Below are 10,725 nucleotides of genomic sequence, written 5' to 3'. Positions count from 1 at the left end.
CGGGTCAGAGCTGGCGGGGGGGTCGCGAGCCGGGTCGGGGGAGCAATGCGATACCTGAAGATGGGGGTCGTGGGTCAGAGCTGCAGGGGTGTGTCTCAATTCACGTCCACTCCCACCGTCCACTGCATCTGCGCATGGCACCTTGGCCAGTCCCAAAGTTCAGAGCTGAAGATGGGGGTCGTGGGTCAGAGCTGCAGGGGTGTGTCTATTTTGCTTTTTATAATACCGTCCTTACACAGTATTTGCTCTTCTGTGACTGTCTTATTTAGTGCAGCATAATGTCTTCTACATTCATCCACAATGTGTGGTGTCGGAGAATGCTTTATCATGCATTAGTGTTGCATAGAACCCAGTTGAGTGAATGCAACTTTTACTGTCCATCCACTGATGAACTGACAGATGCTTGGGCTATTTCTATCTCTTTACTGTTATAAATAGTGCTGCAATGAAGATATACTACTCATTGCCACTGAGCCACAATCAACTCATAGCAGATCCTCCAGTAGATTTTCAAAGGCAGTAAATGGTACAGAAGGAGATCATCCATCATTCTCCCACAGAGTAGCTGGTGGATTTGAACTGCTTGCCTTTGGGTTGCCAGTGCACCTCCTTACCCACTATACCACCAGAGCATGCAGTGAACATGTGTGTGCAAAATCAGTTTATATTGAAGCTCTTACTTCTTTAGGATATATACCTAGTATGAGATACAGTATTCCATATAATGACAAATAGTATTTCTGTTGTCAGCTTTTTAAGGAAGCACCAAGCTACTTCGTATTCTTTCGCATTCCAGACATCAGTGTATAATGGTTCCAATCTCTCCAGCTCTCCCCTATCTTAAAAGACCTCACAGCAATCAGAAAAGCTAGTTCAGGTGGAACATTTACCTGCTCTGTAGATGGCTCTATTGTACCTTCCAGAACCTGGGACACAATGAAATATTTTATGGCCTCCCCCCCACCCCAATGTATCTCTGGTAGCCTGCAGGGTAAGGAGTTGCACTGCCACCCAAAGGGGAAAACCCACTGGAGAGTCAGCTAAGAGTCAGTTACGATTTAACAGAAGTTCTTTGAGTTTTTGGGTGGTTTTGCTGCACTAAGTTTTCAAAATCCAGAGTATATTTGACACTTAAACACACCTCATTTAGGACACATTAAGACCAAATCTAGCACCACCAAGTAGATTCTGCCTCAGAGCAGCCCCACGGGCTAGAGCAGAACTGCCCTGTCGCGCATCCCAGACTGTGAATTTCCAGGACAGGAGTGCTTCTGCTTTCTCCCGTGGAGCAGCTGGTGGGTTCCAACTACTCACCTTTCAGTTAGCAGCCCAATGCTTATTTTAGGGCCACTCATTTTAGATGAGTTACACATAGAATGCCAACAGCCACTCTGAGAAGGCCAGAGGTTCAAGTCTACCAAAGAAAGAAGGGCTAGGAAGGACAATGAGGTCACCGACCTTCGAAAGGTTGGCCGTTGAGACCCATATGGGATCCCCGGGAATAAGAGTGCACACCAGAGCTCCTGGTGGCTCCACACAAGTGCACTGAACCGTGGGCAAAAGTCCAGGGAGTGTCTGGCCCGTGGTGGACTTTCCCTGAAGGTTGCCTGCAGAATGAGGAAAAGTGCTAGGCACGAAGTTTTGGTTTTGTTCTTCTTTTTCTTGTACTTTTTTTTAAAAAAGTGGATTTTCCTTAATGTAGATTCACACACACGTGCTTTCCTTTATTAACATTGTGTTTCTTACAGTCTTTCCTATATGTTTTGTTTTGTAAAATTAATCCCATTGGACTATGACCACCATTACCTGGTCTTTTCAGGTCCCCACAAGGTCTTTCCCATTTCCTTTACCCTCTCTCTCTCCACTTGCCAAATTGTGCAACCCTGTGATTTCATCCTTACCCATCTTCACTCCTATGTTTCTACCCATCCCCCCCCTTGGACTCCCATACACGTTTTACTATTATCCTTCTATTTCTTCAGTAATGGTCTTATGCAGAGACTGAGTTAGTTCACTTAGTATAATGCTATCCAGTCTCTCCCAAGTTATATTTTTTAAAAAATCACTCTCCCAAGTAGTATTTTTCAAAATTGTTCTTCCTGAGTGCTGCATAGTATCCCACTGTATGAGTATACCACAATGTCTCAATCTATTCAATTGTGGTTGGACATTCAGTTGTTTCCATGTTCTTATGATGGTGAATATTGCTGCCATGAACATTGGTGTACACATCTCCATTTGTGTCTCAGTTCTAATTTCCTCGGGGTATATCCCCAGCTGTGGGATGGCTGTATCATACGAAATTTCTATGTTCAGCTTTTTGAGGAAATGCCAAACTGCCTTCCAGAATGGTTGTATGATTTTAAAATCTCATCAACAGTGTATGAGAGTCCCCACTTCTGCACATCCTCTCCAACATTTATTACTTATTGTCCTGATAAACTTTGCCACTATGCTGGAAGTTTTATTTGATATAAAATACTTATTCACTGCAGTCATATTGGTGCTGACACATAGTAATACTTCATTGGGTTTCTGAGTATACAAATCATTTACGAGAGGAACTGTCCATCTTCCTCCCTCGGAGCCACTGGTGGATCCAAACTACTGAAGACATGTAGCCTTTTGGTTAACAGTAAACTATGGATTACCATAAGACTCAAGCCCGTTCATTTCTGACTGACAAGTCACAATCGACTTATAACTCAGCTGCCAGCAGACTTTCAGAGGCTGTAAATCGATTAGGAGACGACTGTCCATCTTTCTTCCACTGAGCGGCTGGTGGATTCAAACCACCAGAAATGCATGACCTCTGTGTCAGCAGTGCAGCTCCCTACAAACTACACTACCAGAGCTCCCAACACCCCAAGAGCTCCGGTAAAATCAGAGTGTTTCAGAAGCTCTAATGAACAGTGCAGGTCTGGTGTGCTGAGGTGCCAGTCAGAAGGCCACCCCACTCCTGCCATTCACGCCTGTACATGTTGCTGTGGGAGAAAGACGGGTAACTTCCTCCTGGTGAGATTGACAGCCTCAGAAACCCAGCAGAGGGTTGCTGGAACTAAACCACAGTCAGTTTGGCTTGTGAAACAGGTCTAAAACTCAGACTTGTTTAACACTTTTAAGTCCTATGAACTGTACTGCAATGTCAAGGAAACAAAAATCCTCTCCACTGTATACTAATAGGCAACATCGCAATGTTGTTATGTGCCATCAAGTCGCTTGTTGATAGTGGCTCTATGTAAATAAATATGTAAATATGTAACCCTATGCAAATAGTCCTGAAACCTGTTCTATCCTGTGCCAACCTTATTGTCTCCAACACACCTACCCTCATTATCCCAGTCACTGAGTCAATCCATCTCATCCATGGTCTTCCTCTCTTGCAGTGTTCCTCCACCCTTCCACTTATGATTTCCCTCTCCAAGGACCAGTCCCTCCTTGCAACATGCCCAAAGTATGTCAGATAAAGCATCAGAATCCTTGCCTCCAAGAAAGAGCCTGATTTCATCCTCTCCAGAATGAACCTGTTTGTTCTCCTGGCAGTCCATGTTATACTTACCAATCTTCTCCAACAGCACAGCTCAAAGGCATCAATTCTTTTTCTATCATTCCTAGTCATTGTCCAGCTTTCTGATGCGTAGCAATCAATTGCAAAGACTATGGCACCTTGATCTCCAGACTGATGTTGCTGCTCTTCAGTACTCTGGAGATGTCCCTGACAGCAGACTTTCCCAATGCAATTCAACCTTTTATTTCCTGGCTGCTGGTACCAAGAATGTTGGTTGTGGAAACAAGCAAGCTGAAGCTGTTAACAATCTCAATCTCCCCTCCATCTACCATGTTGCTGCCAATTGGCCCAGTGGTGAGAATCTTTGTTTTCTTGATGTTGCGCTTCAATTCATTTTGAAGGCTGCAGTCCTTGATCTTCTTCAGCAAGCACTTCAGGTCTGCCTCAGTTTCAGCAAGCAGGGTTGTGTCATCTGCATAACACAGATGGTTGATGAGTCTTCCTCCAATCCTGATGCCACACTCTTCCTCATAGAGCCCAGCCTCCCAGATGATCCGCTCTACATTTAGAATGAAAAGGCATGGAGATAGGACACATCCCTGGCTGTCAACAGCGTCATCTTACTTGGATCTGCAATCAACACACCTGGTCCCAACAGTGAGGAGATCAGGAGACATATTGGGAAATGTGACTGTCAGGGGCCTCTCCAAATTATTAAAGAGTAATGATGGCAGTTTGAGGATGAAAGCACATCTGAATCAGACCATGACATTCTTAATACTTGCTATGTATCAGAGAGCTGGATGATAAGTAAGAATGACAGAAGAAGAATTGGTGCCTTTGAGTTGTGGTGGTGGAGATGAATACAGAACATCCCATGAACAGCGAAAAGAACAGACAGATATGTCTTGGAGAAGGTGCAGCCAGAGTGCTCCTTGGAGGCAAACTTGATGATGCTTCATCTTACATCCTTTAGGCATATTGCTAGGAGAGATTATTCCTTGGAGAAGAACGCCATGCTTAGGAAGGTGGAGGGGTGACAAAAACGAGGGAGACTCTCAAGCAGGTGGGTTGACACAGTGACTACAGCAATGGGCTTGAGTGTGTCTGGGATGGTGAGGATGGCACAGAACAGGACAGGGTTCAGATCTATGGTTCATAGGGTCATTATGAGTTGTATTTGACTCTATAGCACTTAACAATAGTAGCCAAAGCATTGCAACTGAGGCTAACCCTTTATTTTCCTGCATGAACACTAGAAAATAAATGAAGCCATTTGGAAGTGCCCTACACCATCATCTGTGCACTCCAGCATGGAGCAGAGTTAATTTCTTAAATGCCAGCACCTGCACAAAGACTTCCGCCCCAGGAGATCACTGTCTGGTGACAGTCAGGCTGATGAAAGTTGCCTGACACCGTGTGTGCACAGGGCAGTAGCGGCCACAGAGGGGACATCTGTTCCAGCTGAGAGGCTGCCTGGCTCCAGCCCGAGTCTGAAGATTGCTTAGAAATGGTCCCTAAAGAAATAAGAGCTGCGGAGTGAACAGATGTAAGCACACCCACATCTATTGCAGCATCATTCACAATGGAGACAGAAACAACACAGTGCCCATTGGTGAGCGTGGTATATTCACAATATGGAGCATTATGCAACACTGAGAAACAAGAAGCCTGGAGGAAACACGACACAATATGGATGAGTCTGGAGGACGTTATGCTGAGGGAAATAAGTCAGTCACAAAAGGACAAATACTGTGGGTGGCCACTGTTATAAAAAGCTAGAGAAAAGTTTACACACATTACATACCCTGAAAAAGAATCATTCCACAACAATTACCAGGGTGGGGATTTAAAAAATTTAATTGATGAACAACAAAGACTTATTTTTAAAATGTAAGCTCCTCACCATGCAGTTGGAACCAACTCATAGCTGACTCTGCAGCAGGTCTCCCCTGGAAGAAGACAGGAAGTCTTCTTTCGTGCAGTTTACAGCCTCTGATAAACCCACCGAGGGTCTGCTATGAGTCGGCTCTGACTCCATGGCAAAGAGCCAAGAAGTCAAACTTAAAAGACTGGTAAAAATAATTTTAATAGCAATTGCTTTAACCTACTTTCTTCAAGATGTTATCATTTCAATATGTAACTGTGACTAAAAAAATATTGGTGAGATATTTTTTGTTGTTTCTCCACAAGTCTTCAGACTCAGTGTGTGCATTTTAAGTTCCAAGTTGCCACCTGTCAACACTCTCTGGTCACCTGTAATCAGCAGAATTGCTGAGTTTGACAGGACAGGGATGGATGTCAGCCTGCATGTCGGCCTGCATATATCTTTCTCTCTCTCCTCCCACCCCACTTGAGTCAGAATTTATCCATAGCTGATTTTCCACCCAGTTTTCAGAGGCTATAAACCACACGGGATAAGATTGACCAACGTTCTCCAGAGAAGCAGCTGATGGATTCAAACCATCTGCCTTTGAGTTGGCAGTGCAATTCCTTACCCACTAGACCACCAGAGCAGGAGGAACAGACATTAAGCGTTATATAATTTCCTTTGACAATTTCCTTTTAGTGACCTATCATCAGATAGTGTTGTTATTATGTGCCAGTTGAGTCAGAACCTACCCTCCAGGGGTTTTTCAGAGGTTGTAAATAGCAGGAGAGGAGGAAACTTCCCACCTTTCTCCAATGGATCAGATAGTGGATTCGAACCTGCCTTTGGGTTAATGGTACAAATCCCTTAACCACTCAGCCTCCAGAGCTCCCTGAGCTTGACTAGCAGGAATACTGATTGCTGCTCTAGTCTAAAAGGGAAGCTTCGGGGGAGAGGCTAGAGATGGACATGGAGGGAAGATTCTGTCCGAGCCCCAGGCCTGGGGCATTTTCTGCATGTCTGTAATAGTGTAGGTAACCGGCAAACACTGAGCACTCGATTCACTTGTGCCAAGCCCTGGACACACAGTCACAGGGCTGCCACAGAAGGGCCAGCGTGCACCTGTGGAGGCCGGGAGGTCAGCTGAGGTCACCATGTCAGCCCTCGCAGGGAACAGAGCCAGCAACCTAATGTGGAAATGTTTGTATCTGGTGCAGCGAGGCCTGGGCTGCGCAGGGCTGACAGTAACCAGATTCATGAGAACAATGTGAGGGGCCTGCGCCTGCCAAGATCCCACAAGATCTTTCCTAATAAGTCTGGCAGGGCCTGGCTCTCCCTGGGGGGCCTGCCCTCCTGCCTCTGAGTTAGGGGGTGGGATGTGGAGGAAAGGGAGGCTTGTGAAAGCAGCCCCCCACTTTCTGTTCCCCATGAGCACATGGGGATACACCTCTCTAGTCCACGCACCCCAGAAATTGTGCTTGGTCCACCCTCCTCTAGAGGGATGCAGGGAAGGGGGCTCCCCTCCAGAAAGGCACCACCCGCATAACTTCAGAAGGACATCACCCCCAGCCTGACCCTGGCTCCCCAGTAGCCATCCCCGCCCCCACAAAACAGCAGTGGTGACTGCACGAGCACTTGGGTCAGGAACACTTTTCTTTTTCATTTTTTAAAATTTTATTTTATACTGATTTACATACAAAGTTCATAGGAACACTTTTTGAACCTCAGCTCCCAGAAAGAACAGCCTGTGCAGGGACCCTGCATTTCCTGTAGACCAGGAATGCGGAAACATTCGGCCAGGCCTGCACAGCATGTTCCAAGAACCCAGGAGGAACACAGAAAGTATTTAGCCTGTGGCCGCCAGGCAGCATCACTGGGTGGCTTTATTGTGCCAGGTCACTTAATGCCCAGGTGTGGCCGAAGGTCAAGTGAGGGCTGTCTTGCAGGGGACAAGGTGGCAAACAACAGTCGTTCTGCCCAAGGCTGGAAAATTATTAACTCTTATTTTCTGTGAAGCAGAGGATTAGTTAATGGCCCTTCAGGGCACTTTCTGATAAGGTGGAAAGTGAAGGAATGAGAATGTTAACCATTAATCTAGAGAAACGTGTCAAGGCATGGGAGGCAGTGGGAGACTCAGAGTTGGGAAGGTTTGCGGGTGGGTGTCTAATGAGGAGAAAACAGTACACAGGGGCACTGGGCCATGAACATCTCTCTGAAAGGGCCAGAAGGAGCAAGTAATAGCACTGTACCTCACAGCCTCTCACTGCCCAAGAGCAGAAAGTGGATAAAGAGCCCATAGCCCAGCCCCACGGTGCCTCTAGAGCCCCAGCCCAGAGGTCCCTTTATTCATTGCTGACTCACAGACTTAGTTATGGCACCAACAATGGCATTTATTAGAGAAGTGAGTGGGAGAGGCAAAGAAAATCAAGAATAGCATCGAAAACAAGCCCGGGTTTAGCCCAACAGTTCCAAGGCAAGATTCCTCAATAAGTCCAGGCTCCAGTTTCAGTTCAGCAGTCAAATCCAAATCATCCAGTAAGGTTTGCCTCAAAGTCAGCTTTTCCCTCAAACATCTGGCAAGAACAGCCAAACCTTTAACTGTGGCCAGCACAATGCAAGGCTCAGGTCACACCTTGCCACCATTTCTCCACAGAAATGCCACAGTCTCTCTATCACCCTCTCCATCGCCAAGGTCTCACTCTCACCAGGATCTTGCTGCCACAGCCTTGCTCACCTCAAGTCTTGCTGCTCAATGTGGGAAGCGCTCCTTCTCTTATTCTAGTCCCACAGCTGATGCTGATTAGCAAAGTCATATGCCTGTAATTAAGGCAGCTGGTGACTAGAGGCTAAATGGCTAAGAAAAGCCAACTTTTAGGCTAAGACTGCAGTGGGGAACTGCGAGGATGGGTTGAACCGAGCTGGCCTCCAGCTGCCTGGCCCTTAAGACGAACTTTTTTCCCCCTTTTCTCTCAAATATGCACATCCCTCCAGCCTCATTTTCTGGGGTGGGGGCGGGGGAGGGAAGGAAGAGATGCTTTACAAAAGGATTGTTGTTGCTGACCCTCCGGCAGGTTTTCAGAGGCTGTGAATCACAGGAGAAGAGATTGCCTATTTCTCTCTCTCTCTGAGTGGTTGGTGAAGTCAAACCACATGTCTCTGGGCTGGCAGTGCAACTGCACAAAGAGAGAGCCAGATGGAAATGGGTCAATGCTGATAGGAATTTGTAGGCCTGCTGGCTGCACCATGGGGTGGCCCTGGTCTGGTGCAGACAGCATGATCAGTCCTAGTCCCTGCTCCAGGTCTGCCAAGGGCCCCACTGAAGCCTCAGGTGACCGAGGAGGCTGAAGCTGAGGATGCATTCCTAGTGCGACCTGAAGGGAAGCAGCATTAGCCTCGACTTCTGGTGCAGATGTGGTAGCCAGAGTTTGTGCTCAGACTTCTACCATCTGCAGGCCCAATACCCAGGTGGGCTTAGTGAACAAGGCTCCTGCTTTGCATAAGCAACTCAGTTATAGTCAGGAACTATACTAAAGGATCATGGTTCCACCAGAGCAGTTCTGCAGAGTGGAGGGAAGCCTCAGGTGGGCGAGAGTCATTCCTAGCTCTCTTCTTTGTTGTTCTTTCTAGTGCCATGGAGTCATCTATGACTCATAGTCACCCTATGAACAACAGGTCAGAACCTTGTCCTATCCTGTGCCTTTCTAACTATATCTGATGTGCTTGAGCCCTTTGCTTCAGTTACTGTGTCAATTCATCTCTTTGATGGCCCTCTTTTATGCTGACCCTCTAGCTTTACCAGCATGATGTCTTTGTCCAAGGACTGACCGACCCCTTCTGATGGGAGCTCCAGTGGCAAGGAACTGTACTGCCAACTCAGAGATAGGTAGTTCAAATTCACCAGCTGCTCCACAGGAGAAAGATGCATGATCTCCTGGGCAGTTTACAGCCTCTGAACACCCACTGGAGGATGAGCTATACATCAGTTCCACAATCTTTTCCTGTAAGGACCATCCTTGTTAAACTTCAAGATAGATTTGTCTTTTCTTGTGGTAGTCCGTGGAATATTCAGTACTCTTTTGCAAAACAATTCAAAGGCATAGATTCTTCTGTCATCCTTATTCATTGTTCAACTTTCCAATTCATAGGGAGTATTTAAAAACCCCATGGCTTGGATTGAGTCCACCTCTTCAGGTCAGCCCAATTAGTACTTTTATAGTTGTTGTTGTTGTTATGTGCCATCGAGTCGTTTTCAACTCATAGCGACCCTATGCACAACAGCCCTAAACCCTGCTCTATCCTGCGCCAACCGCACTGCCTCCGACACACCCATCCCGATTATCCCAGTCACCGAATCAATCCTTCTCATAGAGGGTCTTCCCCTCCTGCGCTGTCCCTCCACCCTCCCAAGCATGATGTCCCTCTCCAAGGACCCGTCCCTCCTGGCAACATGTCCAAAGTATGTCAGACGAAGCCCCAGAATCCTTGCCTCCAAGAAGCAGCCTGGTTTAATCCTCTCCAAGATGAATCTAGAGAGTGTAAATCCTGCCCACAAAGGGTTTATAGTCCAGTTGAGAGATTAGAGGATGTGTGATGAGGGCTGGATGTGCAATGCAAACAAACAGCTGAGTAATTCTGAGAAAGGAGGTCAGCTAAAAAGGGAGGTCAGTGGAATCTGATCCTTGGTTTAAAGGTAGACAACGTGCCCTGGTGACATAGTGTGGAATCAAGAGGTAGGCTCTTTGAAGCCTGTCTCCACCCATAAACATTTACCATCGTGGAAACCCCAGGGAGGTTGCAGTGAGTCAGAATCTGCTTAACAGCACTGGGTTCCGTCTGGGTTTGAGGTTCCAGCCAGAGAGCAAGGAGAGGGAACAAGGGGTAGGGGAAGGGGTAGGGGATGTTTCAGGAGAAGTTCAACTGAGACAGAGACAACACAAAAGGAAACCAGAGGCCATAATGCTGACCTTGGCTCCTGGAGACCACACACATTGTGGGAGGTCCCACTGGGTTCTCATCACCTGAATTTTGAAGACTTTCTTCCAAGACTCTTCTGGGTGAACTTGAACATCCAGATTTTCTCTTAGCAGCCAAGGCTGATGCCTGCTTGTGGGGTAGGAAGGAAGGTAAAAAAAGGAGTGTGAATGATAGGGTTCTTTTTGGTCAGAAGTCTGATGCCTTTGCCCTTCATTCATGTCGAAGGTTTTCAGAGGGGAATTAAAAAAATCAAAGTGGGTTGGACCTGACCAGGCCCTGGTGAGGAGCCAGAGCAGACAGGGAGGACTAAGTACCTGAGGACAGTCCCCCACATGGGAGTTTTGTTAGGTGCCATTCAGACCCTGATCATGGA

This window comes from Elephantulus edwardii, unplaced genomic scaffold (genome assembly GCF_000299155.1).
Source record: "Elephantulus edwardii isolate Elephantulus edwardi_28Jun2011 unplaced genomic scaffold, EleEdw1.0 scaffold00166, whole genome shotgun sequence".
Taxonomy (NCBI): domain Eukaryota; kingdom Metazoa; phylum Chordata; class Mammalia; order Macroscelidea; family Macroscelididae; genus Elephantulus; species Elephantulus edwardii.
This window is presented reverse-complemented; position numbering follows the sequence as displayed.